This window comes from Geotrypetes seraphini, chromosome 5, assembly GCF_902459505.1.
Source record: "Geotrypetes seraphini chromosome 5, aGeoSer1.1, whole genome shotgun sequence".
NCBI lineage: Eukaryota > Metazoa > Chordata > Amphibia > Gymnophiona > Dermophiidae > Geotrypetes > Geotrypetes seraphini.
The window spans coordinates 248,029,064-248,049,348 of NC_047088.1; the positions used below are offsets into that span (position 1 = coordinate 248,029,064).

Genomic DNA, 20,285 nt, shown 5'->3' on the forward strand with positions numbered 1-20,285 from the left:
TAAAAGGGCATTTCTATAAACCAGGTGTTTACATTTATCTGTGTGTAAGCATACAGAATAGCCACATTTACATGTGCGTGTCTGCCCATGGTAATGGCCAATAATTTGCCTAAATGCTACTCTGTGAATACCTGCTAAACTTACCCCCTCTTTTACTGAGGTGCGCTAATTGAATTAGCGAATGCTAAATGCTAACGCATCCATAGACTAACAAGCATGCGTTAGTGTTTAGCCCGCGCTAATCGGTTGGCACACCTTAGTAAAAGAGGGGGTTAGTGTGTGTTTCCAAGGGGGTTTACACGCGGGAGGGGCATGGGCGTATTTGCAACGGGGTGTACAAATGAGAGGGGATGGGTAGGATTTAGACCTGTCTGCCACTCATACAGGTAACATATAGAAAATCTCCTAATCTAAGTAAATGATTGGTTTGGATATTTCCCCTTTTTTTGTTTATTTCCTGTAGGGTGGGTTAATTGGGTGGGGGGGATACTAATGTGATATATGACTTAGCCTGATGTATTTTGGGGTAATTTTTCTTTGGACTATTTTAGCTTATGGATATTCAATGGCTACTTCCTTGATATTGTGGCCGGGCCAGTCTCAGAGTATGTGGGAAAGCCCGGCTCGGACCACAAGTAAGAATTTTGTTGCGCCTTTTATGTGGTCTGATGAAGGAAACCCCGGATACTGGATTTCTGGGAAACTTTACCAGGTTTATTAGTGTCCAAAAGAAAACATTCTCACTTAGTTCCTATGGCTCTCATATCCTGTTCATGCCATTTCCAGAGTCCCATGGGCTTTAACTTTGGAATGGGACGATTCTTTATTTATATTTACAAAAACAAAAATCTCAAAATACTTTCACACAGTAACTCAGTGACTTTACGGTCCCATATTCCCCTGTTGGGGCTTGTTGCCTTCTCTGAGCCTCAGCTCCTGGAATCACAGCGGAGCATGGCCATTGTCAGCTTTCTCCTGGTTACACCTCTTCTCAGCAAGAGCAGAATCAAAATTAACTTTGTTTTTTCTTTCTCCCTTTATCACATTCTCCTCCCTGGAGAACATACACAGCCCTGCATGATAGGCTGTGTGGGGCAAGCCTCCCTTAGTTTAAGGTCTTCAGACCCTCCCAATTATGCCCCTTTATCTTTCTTATCTCCTGCTCCCAGGGAGTCTTACCAACGTGTAATTTACACAAGTATTTCCCTTACTTCAGCAGAGCTGCCTTAGCACAGCTCCCCGCCATTCTCTAGTTCAGGTTTAAACAAAAGGCTGGCTTTCTTTATAGGATAGGACACAATCCTCATACACTGTACCCTCCTTGGTCCATGTCCTCATCACACACACTTTCCCCGGGGTCACTACACATTTCCCACTCAGATTCTGGGTAACCCGGGTTTTCCGCTTCCACATTCATTCCAGGCTTTACCTTCCATCCCCCTCCTTGCGTGCTTACCAGCTCCCCTGCAGCATTTCCATAAGGGTAACCTCCCTGCCTTTCCCTCTGTACCTCCCATGAATTACACTGCCCCTCCTTGTGGGCTGGCTTCTTGAAACTCATCCTTGCTGGGGATTAGGCAAAGTGTTGGAGCAAAGCTCTCCGTGGAATGTTTGACTCCCCCAATCAGAGCCACCTGAGCTTCTCCCCTGCTGCCTCTGCTTGCTTCCCATTTGAGGCTTCCCAGCCTGCAAACTACTCAGTCTGACTCCACCCCTCTCCAAATTGGTCTCGGGTTTCTCCCTCCCTCGGGGAAAGGAGCGATAGGGGATATTATCTGCTTTCAGTGCCCTCCCTGCCTGAATTCGGGACTGGGACACAAGCTGCCTTTTTTTCCTTTCTTTCTCCCTGTGCTGGCTTAAGGCTGTCAGCGGGGAGTTCCTGCTTTATTCTTGTGCCTGCAGGTCTGTGGGCTTCACTATGGGCTGGTCCAGCCGTCCTCTGGACTGTGGCAGGAGCTTCCCTGTCACAATATGGACTAGATTATGTTTAATGTGAGTTGAGATTATTTTCTGAATTGTTTTTATTTTCTATGTTATGTAATGCTTAGGAAGTGTATAATAAATAAAAAAAAATAAACAAAAAAAACCAAACAGGTAGCTTACACAATATTGTTAGGTATGTGTCCCTGCTGCATCGATCCAATTGCACTTGCAACAACTCCGTCACTGGATAAACTTCGGGCACCCCCAAATGACCCTTGTTTGATAATCAAGCAGACAAGTCCACATAGGCATGAAAATATATCCACCGTGTTTAATGTTCTGGACTACTGACAGTCCCTTCTTTAAAAGTGGTAGGTACCAGACGTCATGATATGTTTTCAATTGTGGCCCCCCCCCCCCCCCCAGACTTGGAACTCTTTGCCACCATACATAAGAAATTAAAAGGAACTCAGTCTTTTTAAAAATAAATTAAAAACTTTCCTTTTTAAAGATGCTTTTAATCTTTAAAATAAATACTTTTATTACATTAGTTAAGTCATTCCTCCTTATGTTTTTTCCTTGAATGTTCCCTTTTTTCTTCTCGAAACATCTATTATGTAACTTTTCCCCTTTTATCATTATGTGTCTTGGTGTTTTGTCTGTTTATGAGTCTGTTTTTTACTTTTTATTTGATATTATTATGTTTTTTAAAATGCTTATGTATCTTACTGTAAATCGCTTAGTAAATTATGGATAAGCGATTCATCAAATGAATAAATAAACATAAACAAACATAAACATAAACTTTGAATAAAATATTGAGGCCCAAATTTTGTAACCGGTGCCTAATGTTAGGCACCTATTTCAGAGGCGCCTAACTAGATAAGCGCCTATCCAAATTGATTAACAAGCTTTTTAATCAGCAATAATTGAAACTTAGGCGCCTGTCAAGAAAGAGCGATTCTGCAATAAGGCGCCTCTAAAAATTTAGGCGGCCTTCAAAAAACACAGGTGCTATGCATGTTGGGCGTGGCTATGTGTTAAGCGCCTAATAGCAGAATCGCTGCTCTTAAGCGTGCTTGCGCGCTCCTATAGGCGCCTAACTTTTACGTTGTGCCTAGAGATGGCCTATTTATCGGGCGCCTCCAAAATAGGTGCCGCTCAGCGTGATTCATTAAATAGCACCCATTTTACTTGAATTGCGCTGAACAGTGCCTAATTTGGCACCGAACTTTTGGGTGCTTCTTATAGAATTTGCCCTTGAGTGATTACTGAGCTTTCTCCCCCCCCCTAGAAACAGAATGTAAATAAAAAGCCTGGTAAACCATGCCTCAAGTCTAAGTTGAGAAAAGCACACACAAAATTAATATTGATATGTAAGAATAATTCAACCCATGTCTAATCAGGTTTTGGTACTCATCTATATTATAGGAATGAAAACTAGATTTATGGTTTCATGGATTGGGAGGGTTGATTGTGGTATGGAAAAATAGATTGAAGAGGTAGAATGAAAGTGTTCTGTAACGGGAATATGAAAAATATGGCACTTAATAAATGCAATAAAACCTTGGATTGCAAGTAACTTGGTTTGCAAGTTTTTTGCAAGACAAGCAAAACATTTGATTAAATTTTAACTTGATATACAAGCAATGTCTTGCAATACAAGTACATACAGTACACACACACCACAACTGAGTTGATGGTTCTTCTCTCTCTGACACTGCAAGAGTGTAGTGACTGTTCTAAACGAGCAAAGTCTTGCAATACGAGTACATACAGTATACACGCGTCACATCCTCACAACTGAGCCGATGGTTCATCTCTCTCTGATACTGCAGGAGTGTAGTGACTGTTTTAAATTAGCGAGGTCATGCAATACAAGTACGTATAGTATTTTGTATTAAAGTTTTTGGGTGGTGGAACGAATCGTCTAAGTTTCCATTATTTCTTAATGGGGAAATTCGCTTTGATATACGAGTGCTTTGGATTACAAGCATGCTTCTGGAACGAATTATGCTCGCAAACCAAGGTTTTACTGTATTTATATGCTGAATTGTTTTGCTTTAAAACTTGAGTTTATCTGTGCGAGTAATCCATGAGAGAGTATGGCTGGCATTGCTACAGAATTCTGTGCTAAATGCCTTGGGAAATTTCTTGCAAAATTTCTCAATGGACCGTGAATGACTAATTTCTCAACATGTTTTTTTTTTTTTTTTTTTCTTTCATATGGCTTTCCATTGTCACCAGGGGATGGTTAACAAGACTAAGAATGTTATAATGCCTCTGATTCGCTCCATGGTGCAACCGCATCTGGAGTACTCTTTCAATTCTGGTCGCCTTATCTCAAGAAAGATATATACCACAACTAGAAAAGGTTCAAACAAGAGCAACCAAGATGATAAAGGGGATGGAACTCCTCTCGTATGAGGAAAGACTAAAAAAGGTTAGGGCTCTTCAGCTTGGAAAAGAGATGATTGAGTGGAGTAGAACGGGAACAAGTGGATCCATTTTTTTACTCTGTCAAAAATTACAAAGACTATGGGGTCACTTGATGACGTTACAGGGAAATACTTTTAAAACAAATAGGAGGACTTTTTTTTTTTCACTCAGAGAATAGTTAAGTTCTGGAACATGTTGCCAGAGATTGTGTTAACGTAGCTGGTTGTAAGAAAGGTTTGGACAATTTCCTGGAGGAAAAGTCCATAGTCTGCTACTGAGACAGACATGGGGAAGCCATTTCTTGCCCTGGATCGGTAGCAACGAATGTTGCTACTATTTTGTTTTTTGCCAGGTACTAGTGACCTGGATTGATCACCATGAGGACGGGTTACTGGGGTCGGTAGTATGGGGTTTTGTCAGGTACTATTGACCTAGATTGGCCACCATGAGGATGGGCTACTGGGCTAGATGGACCATTGGTCTGACCCAGGTAAGACTATTTTTATGTACTTATAGGTTAGATTTGATGTTGGGGAAAGTCACCAGATCATCAGGTAAAAGCTAAGGGGCTCATAATCGAAAGAGAAAAACGTCCAAAAACCGGCCTAAGTCGGCACTTGGACGAACATTTCTCAAAAACGTCCAAGCGCCGATAATAAAACCGGGTTTTGGACGTATTTCTAAACGATCTAGGCCTTCATAGTGCCGCTCAGCGTCCAAAGCTAAACAGGGCGTTTTGGGAGGCTTGTCGAGGGCGGGAGTTGGGGGGGACGTGGGCCGGCTTAGACTTAGTCGTACAGCATGTATAACCAAAAGTTTAACAACAGAGCCGCCCTAGACGGAACTTGGACATTGTGACTTAGACCTTGTAAAACATGGTCTAAGTCACAAAAACCCACCTAAACTCACCAGATAAGCACTGAAAACACATAACACAGACCCCCACACACTACCCCAGTGATCACCAACCCCCCTACCCCCATAAAAATTTTATTCACAACTTTAAATTTCACCCTCCAGACCATCATCACTGGCCGCCTGGCATAGGAAAACCTAGTCGTCCAGCCCAGAGGCAGCTTAAGTTGTCTTGGGAGGGGGGGGGTTATGGACCCATAGAGAGGAGGACCCAGCCCCTGTAATCACTGCATTGATACTTAAACATGTGCACTGCCCTATACACCCCCAAAACCCTTTTGTACTGGCATATAAGTGGCTCCTGCAGCCATAAGGGCTATTGGGGTGGTAGATAAGTGGGTCTAGGGGATTCTGGAGGTGGTTTGGGGGGGCTCACCGTCACCTATAAGGAGCTGTAGTGAGGAGAAGCCATGGCACCCTTTTTGTGAAGTTCACAGCAGTGCCCTGTAAGGTACCCCACTATTTAGGTGGCATGTCTGGATGTGCAGTCCATTACTTTGCAGACCCCTCACATGTCCAGGCATTTTGGACTTAGACGGAAATGTGGTATAAAGATGGACGATTCAGTGGCTTGGACAATCAGATCGGCAGGACGTATAATTAGACGATTTTCGAAAGTAAAAAAAGTTGGGCGTATCTTTCGAAAATGTGTCTTAGGCTCTTTTTAACTTTGGACGACTTGCGAGATGGACGTAAACGGACTTAGACATCCCTTTCGATTATGCCCCTCTAAGGTTCTATAACAGAGCACCTCCATTTAGTCACCCCAATGCTGTACACAGTGCACCTATTCCTACAATGGCATCTGGGTGCCCCAGTTCCATGATGGTAAAGTATCACCAACTTGATTTATTGAGCTGGAGCACTTTTCACAGAGCACCTTCACACGAAATTATTCTTAGATATCTTACAGTCATATATATTTTGTGGAAGATTGTTGCTGTTTTGAGAATTTATTGCAATTTTGTTGTCTTCACAGACATTTTTAATCACTTAACGAAGACGTAATTTCATTAGTTCTACTCTCAATTTTTTTGGGGGTGTTTGTTGTTTGCAAAATGGCTGATATAACCCTTGAAAGATGCCTTTTTTTCCCCATGTTTAATATATTTAAAATGGATGTGCCCATTGCTTGTGCCTGCAGATATATGGTGCACTTGTGCAGGTATTTTAGAAAAGGGTCTTCTGCAGACTGAGAGCATCTCGACCCAGACGCCTGTGTTTTTAAAAAATGATTTCTTAGTATATGATTGCTAGATTTTGTTTAGTTTCCTGATTAATAAATCAGCTTTCTTATATATTTAAACCTGCATTGAACTTCTGTTTAGGGATTCAACAGGCTATAAATACTTTTCATTATCATAGGTTGCATACGCAGGAGTTTCGTCAGCCGTAAGCCTGAAGTCATTATGCCATTGTATAGATCCATGGTGAGGCCCCACCTGGAATACTATGTGCAATTCTGGAGGCCGCATTACCGTAAGGATGTGCTGAGACTGGAGTCGGTCCAGAGAATGTCCACCCGGATGGTCTCGGGACTCAAGGATCTCCCGTACAAGGAACGGCTGGATAAGTACTCACTCGAGGAACGCAGAGAGAGGGGTGACATGATCGAGACATTCAAGTATCTCATGGGCCGCATCGAGGTGGAAGAAGATATCTTCTTTTTCAAGGGTCCCGCGGCAACAAGGGGGCATCCGTGGAAAATCAGGGGCGGGAAACTGCACGGGGACACCAGGAAATTCTTTTTCACTGAAAGGGTTGTTGATCGCTGGAATAGTCTTCCACTTCAGGTTATTGAGGCCAGCAGCATCCCTGATTTTAAGGCCAAATGGGATAGACACGTGGGATCTATTCACAGAGAAAGGTAGGGGAGGGTCATTGGGGTGGGCAGACTAGATGGGCCGTGGCCCTTATCTGCAGTCTATTTCTATCTATCATCAGAAATGTGAAAATTAGCGTGATCCAGGAGAAAGAAAAGTTAGTCTAGGATAATAGGGGGAAAAAAAGCTATGCTTACAGATGGAGTATAGAGAAATAAGATGATTCCAAATAAAACTGTATATAGTACTCCCCCGTGATGTCGTGGTTTAAGGTTCACGGCCCCAGTCATTCGCGTTTTTTTTTCTCTCCGCAATTACAGTACAGAAAAATATCCTCCGTCCGCCTCTTCGTGACCTAGGACCCCGCTGTGCACATCCTCCGGCTCCACGACATCACCGATCCGCTCTGCCTGAGCTGCGATCCTGGCCCAGGTTGGCGCCTCAAACGCCACTGCCTGCATCGGCAATCGTAGCAGCCGCCGCCACCCCTGCAGCCCTCTCCTGCCTCCGATCCCCGCTCCTGTTCCGCCTCCAATAATCACGGTTTTTATCAATTTGCTGTCACTCCAGGAACGGAAGCCCCTTGAATTTCGGGGAGTACTGTCTTCAAAATAAGGAACAAATAAGCAGTCGGAATGAGAAGATCAGACTAGAACTAAGAAGGGGAAAGCAAGAAAGAACCTAGAAGGATAAATCAACCTAGAAGGATAAATCAAATTACGGACACGCAAAAGTTTGGAAATAAGCCCTGCTTATATGCTTTTTTTTAAAGGAAAATTAATGTGGTTTGGCTTATTTTTGGTTCTTAGAGTCAAGCCAGACTGGCCCTGTTTGTCTATCAGATTTTTGATTTGTGCATGTCTGTTTATCTCTGGAGAGTCCCAGCTGGGCTAGATAAACTTGGCTGAGGACATGAAACAAATTCTGGTTATGCTCTTGCTGGAGACAGACAGCTTGCATCATGCTATGGAATATTTCCTACTGTACAATATTTTCATTGTATGCCTTTCCTGGTGTTTCCAGTTGTGCCATGCATTCTTCACATGTTCTGCGGTATCGTCCCCCTTAGAGTCTGAAATCCAACCACCAGTGGCACATAAATGAACATGATAGTATCGGAGGGTAGAAATTAAAAACAAATGTACAATAACTGAAATTGGTAAAATAGGAGAACCTTGAAACTTTTAGCTTAGGACTCCCTTTCACAATGAGAAAGTCAGTATACCAGTGACAAGTCTCAATGGCTAAAAGCTGTGATTTGCTCATCTATATACAGTATTTATTTAAAGTTGATTCTGGGTTGTTTAAAAAAATTGCAAAAAAACCCAAAACAAAAACCGCCCCCAAGCAGAAATGGAAAAGAGTAGCCTAGTGGCTGGAACAGAGGGCTAAGAATGAGGGAAGGTAGGTTCAAATCCCACGGAGGCCGCTTGTGTCATTGGACAACTCTCTTAGGCCCTGATTCTAAGCTCAGTTCTATAAAACGTAGGTGCGCTGTATAAAATTACATTTATTTATTTATTTTTAAAATTTCTTCTAACTCCGTTTAGAACTTAAGTTGATTACAATAAAACAAATATAAATTGCACTTCAATTTGATGACAATTACAAATCCCTTAGGTGTCGCTAGGTGTCCTAAGTTTTAGGCACACCGTATTTATGCCAGGTCTGTGCCTAAGATAGGCGCACAATGGCACTTAAGTCAAAAACAGGTATCTAACTTAATCCCCCCCCTTTACAATCTACCCCCCTAACCACGCCTACTTTCAAGGACGCACTTTGGATTGGGTGCCTACTTTGTATAGCATTTCGTTTTTCAAGTTAGTCGTTTAAATTTCAGATAAGTCCAATTAATGACAATTATGAGGTGTTAAGTGCCAGTTACAAGTGCTAATTAAGCCTATTAAATTAGTTGATGCGCCGATGTAGGTGCCTAATTTTAGGCAGGCTTTATAGAATTTGGGGGTCAAAGGGTACAGTAATTCTCAAAAGGACTCCTAAGGTTTGGTGCCAGGATGATGCACGTTAAGTATAAATGATCATATCATATTTGCACGTGACTGCCGTTGTAAAAACCAATCTTTAGCTCATGATGAATAACTTTTGGACTATACGAGTTCTGATGGGCATTGGAGCATTTACCTCGCCGGCTTGTGGTAGAAATCTCTACCGTGGCTTTGTAAAAGGGGGCCTTTGTTTACTGGGATCAGTACTGGTGTGTTATGCAAAACAAAGTCATGGAGACGAGAAGAGGGAATAATAGGGCATTTCTATAAACCAGGTGCTTTCATTTGCCCGTGTGTTTTGTGTGTAAACATACAGAATAGCAATATTTACATGTGCATGTCTGCACTAGTGCTGCCCGATTCACGATTCGAATCGATTCACCGATTCACTTCGGGTGAATCGATTCGAATCGATTTACCCCACCAAAAAATCAGCCTCCCGATTCATTGACTAACCCTCGCCCCTAAAGCAGGAGCGGCAGCGCTGCCTCTTGCTGGCCTGATGCTCCTGCTCTAGAGGGCGAGTGGGGAGAGTCAGTCGGGAAGTGGCTTACCTGCTAGTGTCCAGCTTCCCGCAGCAATTTACCGAAATTCAGCAGCCTGCCCTGCAGAAGAAGATCGCTGGTTCTAGCGATCTATGTAAGCTGCCATAGGTTGTTCAAGTTGCCTTCTCTCTGCAGAGAAGGGGCGGGACCGCGGCAGAGAGAAGACAACTCGGACAACCTATGGCAGCTTACAAAGATCACTAGAGCAAGCAATTTTCTTCTGCAGGGCAGGCTGCTGAATTTCAATAAATTAAACATGCAGGCCTTCCGGGGGGAGGGGGGTTGTAGTCCTTCGTGGGGGGTGCAGGCCTTCCGGGGGGGGGAGGTGTGTAGTCCGTGGGGGGGATGCAGTCCTTCCAGGGGAGGGGGGTGCTGTCCTTCCAGGGGAGGGGGGGTGTAGTCCTTCGTGGGGGGGTGTAGTCCTTACAGGGGAGGGGGGTGCAGTCCTTCGTGGGGGGGGGTGCAGGCCTTCTGGGGGGTACAGGCCTTCAGAAGGGACAGGCAGATGGGGGGATGCAGGCCTTCAGGGGGGGGGTGCATGCCTTTGGGGGGGTGCAGTCTTCCAGGAGGGTGGTACATGCCTTCCGGGGGGGGGGGGGGGTGCAGGCTTTCAGGGGGAACAGGCTGGTCTTCAAGGGTGGGGTGTAGGCCTTCAGGGGGATGCAGATATTCAGGGGGGAGGGGGCCCTGGTGTAGAAGTACACGGAGGGAAGGGAGGGTTCAAAGAGACGTGCATATGCCGGACTTTGGGGGAAAGAAATAATGGGTCTAAAACAGAGGAGAGGGAGAGATGGTGGACATTGGGATTTAGGGATGAAAGGAACAAAAAGGGAGAGATGGTGGACCCTGGAGTGGTGGGAAAGGAGGGAGCGATGCTGGATGAAAGGGTAGTTGAGAGAAGGTGGATCTGAGGATGGAGACGAAAAAAAGGAAATTGCCAGACCTCTGGGGGAGGGAAGGGAAATGGAAGGGGAGGCCAGAGATGGAAGATTGATGGTTAGCATGGAGAAAGAAGGAGATCCTGGCAAGCAAGTTATCAGAAGACAACCAGAGCCTGGGACCAACAAGATTTGAATAATGACCAGACAACAAAAGGTAGAAAAAACTAATTTTATTTTCTGTTTTGTGATTACAATATGTCAGATTTGAAACGTGTATCCTGCCAGAGCTGGTGTTAGATCGCGAACGTGAGTTAGAATTTAACATAGAGAGGAAAAGGTTTTTTTTTGTTTGTTTATTTTGTTTACACCACAGCGCCAGTGTGGTTAGGAGAGGGCAAAGGGGGTAAAGAGGCTATAAAATAAACCCAAAACTAGTTACCCCAGCAGCAAATAACGTAATCAGAAAAATAGTATATAATACTATTATAATAGTATATTATATACTATTTTTCTGATTATAAAATAAACCCACCAGGATGTTTTTAAAAAAACACCCAATTGGGCAGGAAAATCGAATCAAAAAATCGATTCAATAGGCTGAATCGAATTGAATCGAAATTTTTCCCCCCTGAATCGGGCAGCACTAGTCTGCACACACATGGTAAAGTTCAATTGGCCTAAATGCTATTCTCTGAATCTCTGCTAAACTTAGTGCGTATTTGCAAAGGGTTTACACATGGGAGGGGCATGGGCATATTTGCAAGGGGGGGTGTACACATGGGAGGGGCATGGGCATATTTGCAAGGGGGTGTACACATGGGCGTATTTGCAAGCGGGGTGTACAGATGGGAGGGGCATGGGCATATTTATGAGGGGGATGTACACATGGGCGTATTTGCAAGGGGGGTGTACATATGGGAGGGGCATGGGCGTATTTGCAGCGGGGTGTATGCGTCTGTGTTCATAGGCATAGCTTTAAGGTACAAGCCGTTACGCTAGCTCAGTGTGTCTCAAACTGCGTGCCAAGGCGTAGTGGTGTGCCCCAAAGAGATTCTGGGTGTGCCACGATAGATTCCAGAATTCTACTTTATTTTTTAAAAATTCCCTTCATAATTCATCGTTGTTACAATCAATCACCCATACATAGTTTAAAGATCTTAAATAGTTATCTCTTAAATTTAATTTTTTTTGTGGGGGAGGTTAGAATTTTATAATCTCAATGATAATGTGCCACAAAAAACATTTGCTCCGTTTAGTGTGCCGGAGCTAAAAAAATTTGAGAGACACTGTGCTGGCATAAGTGCACATGCCTAGCTGTAAGCAATTAGGCATGCAAATTCTGGTAGTCTGTAACCCCTGGCCTGCTCATACCCCTCCCAGTTCCATACCCCCCCTTGGGGTTGCACATTCTGAAATCTGAACGCACTGACTAAATTATGCATGCAACTGCTAATTGGTGCCACTTAGGGCTCCTTTTACAAAGCTGCATTAGCGGCTTTATAGCACGCACATTTTTAGCGTGCGCTAACCCCCGTGCTAGCTGAAAAACTACCGCCTGCTCAAGGGGTGGCGGTAGCGGCTAGCGCGGCCGGCAAATTAGCTATTACGTGCGTTAAACCGCTAACGCGGCATCGTAAAAGGAGCCCTTAGATTCACCTAAGGCCAATTATAGCCCAGCTTTGCTCTTCTCAGCCTTACTGATCTCATGAGAAGAAGGCAGGAAGGAATGCAGAGTCAAGAAGTGAAAGTGTGTGTGGGGGTGGGAGGGGGCTGAGGCTCTGCTTAGCAGCCTTTGATTACGTTGTGCGATATGTTGTATTTTTATTATGAATGTTACATTTATGATGCTATCCACCCTAGGTGTTTCATGATGGAGGTGAATAAAATATTGAAGCAAACAAATAAACATGCCTGGGAGAACAGCCTGTTCCTTCTGCCTTTTTCCTGAGCTGCTTCTGTTCAGTCGGGAGGGGAGGGAGGCAAAAAAAAAAAAAAAAGAGAGAGCGAGAAAACATTGACTGCCAGGCGGTAACATTTCCTCCGGATCCAGATGAGGTTATTTCCCTGTACCTTCTGGTGTTGATCAGTGTGGATGTGGACCTGGGTCTTTCTGCATGCATAACTGATGTACAACTATTCTGATTTGCTAGTAAATACAGTAGCTCCTCTTGGAGCTGCCACCAAGCTTTGCTCCTCTATATTTCTCTCTTTTTTTTTTTTTTTTTTAATTTCCTTAGAAATTAATTTTACTGATACATTAATTCATTGCTTGCTATAATTCCATGAGAGCCTAACTTGGTTTGATGATTGGGGAGGGGTTTCAAAGAAAGTCATGAGCCTACTCTTTAGATATACCGCCAAATGGTTCATAGACAAAACCGCTGAAGACAAAGGCGCGCGCTGACAACTGAGCGCAAGATGGAAGCGCGCGCCGAAGTAAGAGTGTTTTTAGGGGCTCCGATGGGGGGTTTTGTTGGGGACCCCCCCCCCACTTTACTTAATACAGATTGCGGCGGCTTTGTGGGTGTTTGGAGGGGGTTGTAACTGCCCTCATTATACTGTAAACTTAACTGTTTCCCTCTTTTTTAGGGAAAAAGTGAAGTTTTCAGTAAAATGTGGGGGGTTACAACCCCCCACACCCCCCACAACACCCCCACAACGTGGCGCGATCTGTATAAAGTAAAGTGGGGGGTTCCCCCCCACACCCCCGTTGGAACCCTTTAAAACAGTAATTTTCTTTGGTGCGCGCCTCCGCATTGCGCTCAGTTGTCTGCACGCACCTTTGTCCCGGCGCGCTTTTGACCTGACACCCTGCCAAACCATCAGTTCAAGGCGGTTCACAAGAACTGTACAAACGGTAAATTACATACATGAGCATATCAAATATTTCTCAGAGAATACAAATGGCAATTAAGCCACATATTTATCAAGCAGGTACGTTTTAAGAATATTTCTGAATAAATAGTAAGACTGAGCTTGGGGAATAAGAGCATTCCAACATGAAATTCATTGCACTAACCTGGAATGCAAAAGCTTTCCCTAAGAATCTCTTGCTGCGACGTGCTTTTACCGATGGGAACATAAACCAGTAGGATTCAAAATTCAAAGTGGGAAGAGAGGTAGGTTGGAGTCGATCCAAATAAAACTTTAAAACAGATACAGCCGAATTTAAACAAAACTCGAATGGCAACCAGTGAAGCCGCTGCGAGGGAAATTGGGGAGGGAGGAGAGAGAGGAGATTGGTGGCAGTTGCAGCGATGGAGCCTTCCAGCTGACGGCGACCAATGGCAGCAGCTGGTCGGTTGAGAACGAAGTGCCTTCACCGAGGCAACAAGAAACCAAAAACGGAGTGGGGAGGTGGGCCCTAAAAGAAATTAGGTATTTTTGTACCACATCCATTTTTCACGGTTTTTCACAATTCGCGGTCACTCCTGGAACGTAACCCCCACGAATTTCGGGGGGAGTACTGTATAATTAAGATACCAATTTTAATTTTAATGTCGATTATTTGCCTCTGTGGTTTTTATTCCCATATCATTAGTACCATACATCTGAAATTACATTAAAAAATTAATGCAGGATTTTAAAATAATCTTAACACAGATTTGTAACACAGTCTTATTTATCAGCCTAACAGTGGGTCTATTCTTCTATTGTCCCCATCCAGTTTGTAACAACCGTAAAGATGCAGAGTTTGCAGTAAGAGACTCAGATTGTTAACTTTCCAAAAGGTTAATTTGTGTCTCTCTTTTCTACCCTCTTGTTTCAGTAATTCTAAAAGTGTGAGAAGAAAACCTTGGGAACACAGAGCAGCATCCCTTTGCTTTTGACTTACATGCTGGCTTACCCAGAGGCAAATTGATTCCCGTTTCCTCAGGACCAGCACTCGTCGCTCCCTGGCTTTTGTTGCCATCCTTGACTGCTTCAGACTGTAAGTACTTCTTCTGTATCTTGCTGTTGAAGCTGAAATAGTATATAGTAGGCAGGATGTAAAATTTAAATTATACTGCAAGTGTAAACTGTACATGGTTGTGTGCTTTGCACTAGAAATCTGCTTTCAAAAATCTCTCCAATGGTGAAATGTCTGCCTTTTCTCTCTGGCCATGTAAATTGTAAATCAGCATTAGAATATATATATATATATATATATATATATATATATATGTGTGTGTGTATGCAAAACAAATGTAAAATTCCAGGTACAATTTTGAAGATTCTGTGCACAATATTCTACATAAGAATAGCCTTACTGGGTTAGACCAGTGGTCCATCAGACCCAGTAGCATGTTCTCACGGTGGCCAATCCAGGTCACTAGTACCTGGCCAAAACCTGAGGAGTAGCAACATTCCAGTATCTCAAAGAATAGCAAGATTCCGGAATCCCAGAGAGTAATAAGAGTCTAGAACCCCAAAGAGTAGCGCTACCAATCCAGGGAAGCAGAGGCTTCCCCCATTTCTTTCTCAATAACAGACTATGGACTTTTCCTCCAGGAACTTGTCCAAACCTTTCTTAAAACCAGCTACGCTATCTGCTCTTACCACATCCTCTGGCAACGCGTTCTAGAGCTTAACTATTCTCTGAGTGAAAAAATATTTCCTCCACTTGGTTTTAAAAGTATTTCCCTTCATCGAGTGTCCCCCCCAGTCTTTGCAATTTTTGATGGAGCGAAAAATCGATCCGCTTGTACCCGTTCTACTCCATTCAGTAATTTGTAGACTTCAATCATTTCTCCCTTCAGCAGTCTCTTTTCCAAAAGGAAGAGCTCTAACCATTTTAGTCTTTCCTCATACGAGAGGAGTTCCATCCCCTTTACATGCTTATATAAAGCCTAGCTCTTCTGTGCTCCAGGTCTGACTCTCCTCCCCAGCTTTCTTTTTTCAACTTTGGCTTAGTTTGAAACCCTTCCTGGACTTGGGCCCTCTTTTACAAAGATGTGCTAAGCATTTTAGCGTGCGTTAACATCAACGCGTGCGCTAACTGCTAAAGCATCCATAGGATAACGTGCATGTGTTAGCGTTTAGTGAGCGCTAATAATTTATCGCGTGCAAAAAAGCAGAGCACACCTTTGTAAAAGTGTGTGTGGGGGTTTTTTCAAAGAAAATACCCTCCCAATTTTCTCTCGTCTATCCTGGTCTTTCTCCCCCCTCTCTTTTCCAGCATTTTCTCCCCCCCCCCACCACCAGTTCTCTTTTCTCTATCCCTGTTACTCTCACTATGATCTCTTTCTTCTCTCCCTACCTTTCAGACAGATCCCCGCCCTCTATTTATCCTACTACTGATCATTTATACAGCGCAGTTAGACTTACACAGCACTGTACATATTATATGCAAGTACCTGTCCCTAGTGGGCTCAAAGTCTAAGTTTTGTACTGGGGCAATGGAGGGTTAAGTGACTTGCCCAAGGTCATAAGGAGCTGCAGTGGGAATTGACCCAGTTTGCCAAGATCAAAGCCCACCACAGCAGTGGTGTAGTGAGGGTGAGAGGCGCCCGGGACGGTGGAGCTAGAGAATGACACGGTGACAAAATTCATCACCGTCCCCGTCCCCGCGGATAACCGCAGGAAATAATCCCATGTCATTTTCTAGTGACTATTTCAATCTCAGTCCTTCTACACCAGCATTCTTCAGAGCAAAGCTTGCGGGTCAGTGGTTGTGGCCATTCATACTCTGATTCTTATGTGAGCCAAGGATAATGAAGCCATTGTGATATCACTGATGTGATTGGCTCTTAGGCACTGGTGGAATGAGGCATTATGACATCACAATATCTGCTCTGGCTACCAGAGACTGTCATTCTGAAGTGTCTGTTTCAACCTCGGTCCTTCTACACCAGCATTCTTCAAAGCAAAGCTTGAGGGTCAGTGGTTGTGGCCATTCATACTCTGATTCTTCCCTCTCTCCTTAAAGAATGACATGAAGATGGTTTCCCGTGGTTATCCGCGGAGACGGGAACGGTGATGAATTTTGTCACCATGTCATTCTCTAGGTGGAGCCTCTTCCCTGCTCCACCCCCATCTGCTCCTTCCCTGCCTCCTCCCGCCCCTTCCCTTCCCACGTACCTCTTTAATGTTCCCTTTGACGTCACTTCCTAGGTGCAAGTCCAGGAAGTGACGTCAAGAGAAAGAGCCAATGCTGGCGCGAGCAGCAGGTTGGGGGTTGCTGCTCACGCCTTGAACGTTAAAAGAGGTGAAGGCAGACCAAACAGACAGGATGAAAGCGAGAGATCTTTGGCTGATGGAGTTTTAGAATCTCATTAGCTTTGTTGTCTTCGCTACCTGTAACCCGTTATGAGCTTCTGAGAGAACAGGATAGAAATCAAAATAAATAAATGTTGCATAAAAGGTAAAATTCACTTCACGAACTGGATTCTATCAGCAGGAAAAATATGGCGGGCTGGAAAGACGAGCATTGTAGGAACCCTTGATCTGAAGTGCTGGATTATCATTTAACATAAGAACATAAGAATTGCAATACTGGGATAGAGCGAAGGTCCATCAAGCCCAGTATCCTGTTTCCAACATTGGCCAACCCAGGTCCCAAGTACCTGGTAGAAACCCAAAGAGTAGCAACATTCCAGAGCTGAGACTATGATGTCATAATGCCTCATTCCACCAGTATCTAAGAACTAAACTTATGAGTGATGTCACAGTGGCTTGATTGTCCTATACTTGGCTCACATAAGAACATAAGAGCTGCCATACTGGGACAGAACAAAGGTCCATCTATCCTGTTTCCAACAGTGGCTAACCCAGGTCCCAAGTACCTAGCTAGAATACTAACCTCATAAGAGGGGGAAGCCTTGGAAGAGAATGTACAAGAACATGTGCTGTGAAACCTGTGTATATAAACTTAGCCACTAAGCAGAAGAAAATTTTCAGCCCAGAGAATTTATTGGGACAAATTTCTGTGAAAATTGTCCCAATATTGCTTTCACCATCTCTGTCCTTTCCAAGGCACCAAATAAAAAGAAATATTATTATGTATTTCTTCTTACACTTGTAAAGCCATACGTACAGCACTTTCTAAATTTATGCCATGGATTTGCTGTCTGAAGGATCTCATTGTTTGGCCTTCAATCTCTCAATTTCTGGGGTGGAAAATCACTCTGGCATAGTCCATCCTTGGCATATCTGGACCTTTCAGGTAACCTGACCAACCTACAGCATTTTCCTGAGACATAAATTATGTGAAAACACTAGGGACTCCTTTTATCAAGCCGCGCTAGCGGAGTTAACGCGAGCGACTTTTCATCACGTGTTAACCCCCGCGCTGGCCAAAAACTACCGCATGCTCAAGAGGAGGCGGTAGCAACTAGCGCATCTGGCGGTTTAGCGCACGCTGTTATGTGCGTTAAACCGCCAGCGTGACTTAGTAAAAGGAGCCCTAGAAGCAAATCTCCCAACTTTAGCCCATTAAAAAAAAAAAAAAAATCAACAGTAAAACTGGTCCAGCAGGCAAGATATAATCAAACAAAATTGTTACCAGCCCGGGTTTGAGTATTATGCTTTTAAAATCATGGACAAGAGTAAGGGCAGAATTAAAGAAAATAAATTTTTTCAGATTATATCGTATCACTTTGCCTCTTTTTTATTAATAATAATGAAAACACACCAGGGTTCTCTGTCCTTGCAGCTAAAACTTGTCCAAGAGTTAAATTGACATTTAGCCAAGCGCAGCGTTCTCTTCTTTCCGTAAACCTTGTGCGTGCGCTGGCAAATTTTGGGAAGCCAACATCTTTCTCTACTGCCAACCTTTATAAATCGTAGAAAAGTTAACAAGCGTGTAGGCCAAAATTGTATCAGTTTATGTTAGGAATTCTAACAATGGACTAGCCATGCACTAAAAACTTGCAGTGCTTTTTGGAGTTTTTTTTTTCATTTCTGTTCCAGAATACAGCAGTGGCTTGAGTGAAGTTTCAAGTGTATTAATTTTTTTATTAAATGCCTATCATAAATTCTAAGCGTTGCACATAAAAAAGGATGTAAGTTAAAATCTAAAAACATAACCTTATTTAAGAGTACATGACATGGACAATAACGTACTCATAGATGCACAAGGAATAGGGTAGAACTACAATAAAAGCAGAAAAGTAAACGTGCCGAGGAAAAAAACAAGAGGGATAGGATGGAAAGTTTAAAGAATCAAATCAAGCAAGGTCAATGTTTTAAGGAAGACAGAGAGAAGACACAATGTTATTTATTGCTCTAATTCATCTTTGAAAAGAGAGGTTTTTAATGCCTTTTTAAATTTATGCAAACTTTTTTCTTCCCTAGGAAAAAAAGGTAAAGCGTTCCATTTTGAGGGGGTAGTTACGGAAAATATCGTCGTACGAAGGACAATTTATGTGATGTTTGGATCAGTATTCTCATGGCTCCACTTGTCTGGGGGGGGGGGGGAAGGTTGTTTGCAAAACAATGAGGGTGCTAGTCATTGGTGATTTCTTCCCTGTATAGCAGTGGTCTCAAACTTGTGGGCCGGAGGCCACATGGCCAGCCAGGTACTATTTTGAGGCCCTCGGTATGTTTATCATAATCACAAAAGTAAAATAAAACAGTTTCTTGATCATCTGTCTCTTTAGCTATAAATGACAATTAACCAAAAGGAAAAATTTATAAAGTATAAGGAGTTTTACCTCTTGCAAAATTGTCATTTCTTTAATAAGGCATTAACTATTTTTTTCTGAGGCCCTCCAAGTACCTACAAATCCCAAATGGGGCCCTGCAAAGGGTTTGAGTTTGAGACCACTGCTGTGCAGACATGAAAACTTTGACTAGTCGCTGTTATCTTTCCATAGTAGTAGTTACTGATATCTCATAACTGTGTGTGTGTGTGTGTGTGTTGGGGGGGGGGGGGGTCATCATACTGTGAAACCAAAAATTCTCTCAGAATTGGGGTCCCCCATAATCTTGACCTTAAAATTATGTTTTTCCTCCACCTTCTGTGGATTTGGAAGTAGGGCTGAGATTTTGGCACCTGGAGCCTTCATTTGTAGTCACTTTTGGGGAAATTCTGTAAATGGCATCTAAAAAAGTTAGGCCCCTATCTCTTCTCAATCACCCTTAGACACCTATTACAGAATCACGCCTATTTTAAAACTTACACGCCTGTAATGTAGGCCAAGGGTTTAAAGGCCTACATTATAGGTGCCTAAGTCCTTCTCTATTCCTAAACATGCCTACTTTTGGAGTAAGGTGCCTCTATTTTGTAGAATCGCACTTAAGAAAGGCACCTATTGCCCAATTAATTTTAATTTTTTTCAATTATGAGCTTATTATGGCCATTCTTCCCACCAAGCCCCATGCCTGCTACCTAAATGCAAAATATAAACACCTAAGTTGATGGGCTTCCCAAAGCCCTGCCGGCTGAAGATCTCTTCCTCTAGTTTAGCGGCCAGAACTCTTCAAGCTCTGTAGCTGGTGGCAGCTCAGAGACACTGCCGCTAGCTGCAGATCTTAGAGATTACTGGCTACCAGACTGGAGGAGGTGGTCTTCCACTGGTGGGGTTTGGGTATCCCCACCAGCCGCAGCAAGGAAGATGGAAAATTTTGGGTGGACCTGGGTCTGGGATCACTGTGTGTTCAGTACAGAAAGAAGTGCATATCTGTTGTTTTTTTTTTTTTATTTTTTTATTTCTCCAGTGTTGTAAAACTTGCTGAGTTTAATTTCTGGGGATTCCCAGTTCAATTTCTATTTGTGATTCTTTAGTAAAGGCATGTCTGTGTTTTGTGTGTAAAGAAGTAATTTAAAGTTGT

At 43.3% G+C, this 20,285-nt stretch overlaps 1 protein-coding gene across 3 annotated transcripts in view; it reads left to right on the forward strand.

Moving 5' to 3' along the window:
* The window catches only part of MYLK (myosin light chain kinase), a 607,164-nt gene that overhangs the window by 83,872 nt on the left and 503,007 nt on the right, over window positions 1–20,285 (forward strand). For all 3 annotated transcript variants that reach the window (XM_033946557.1, XM_033946556.1, XM_033946555.1), the window contains exon 2: window positions 14,302–14,463. The gene's annotated coding sequence lies outside the window, so the exon portion shown is untranslated. The remainder of the gene's footprint in view (window positions 1–14,301; window positions 14,464–20,285) is intronic.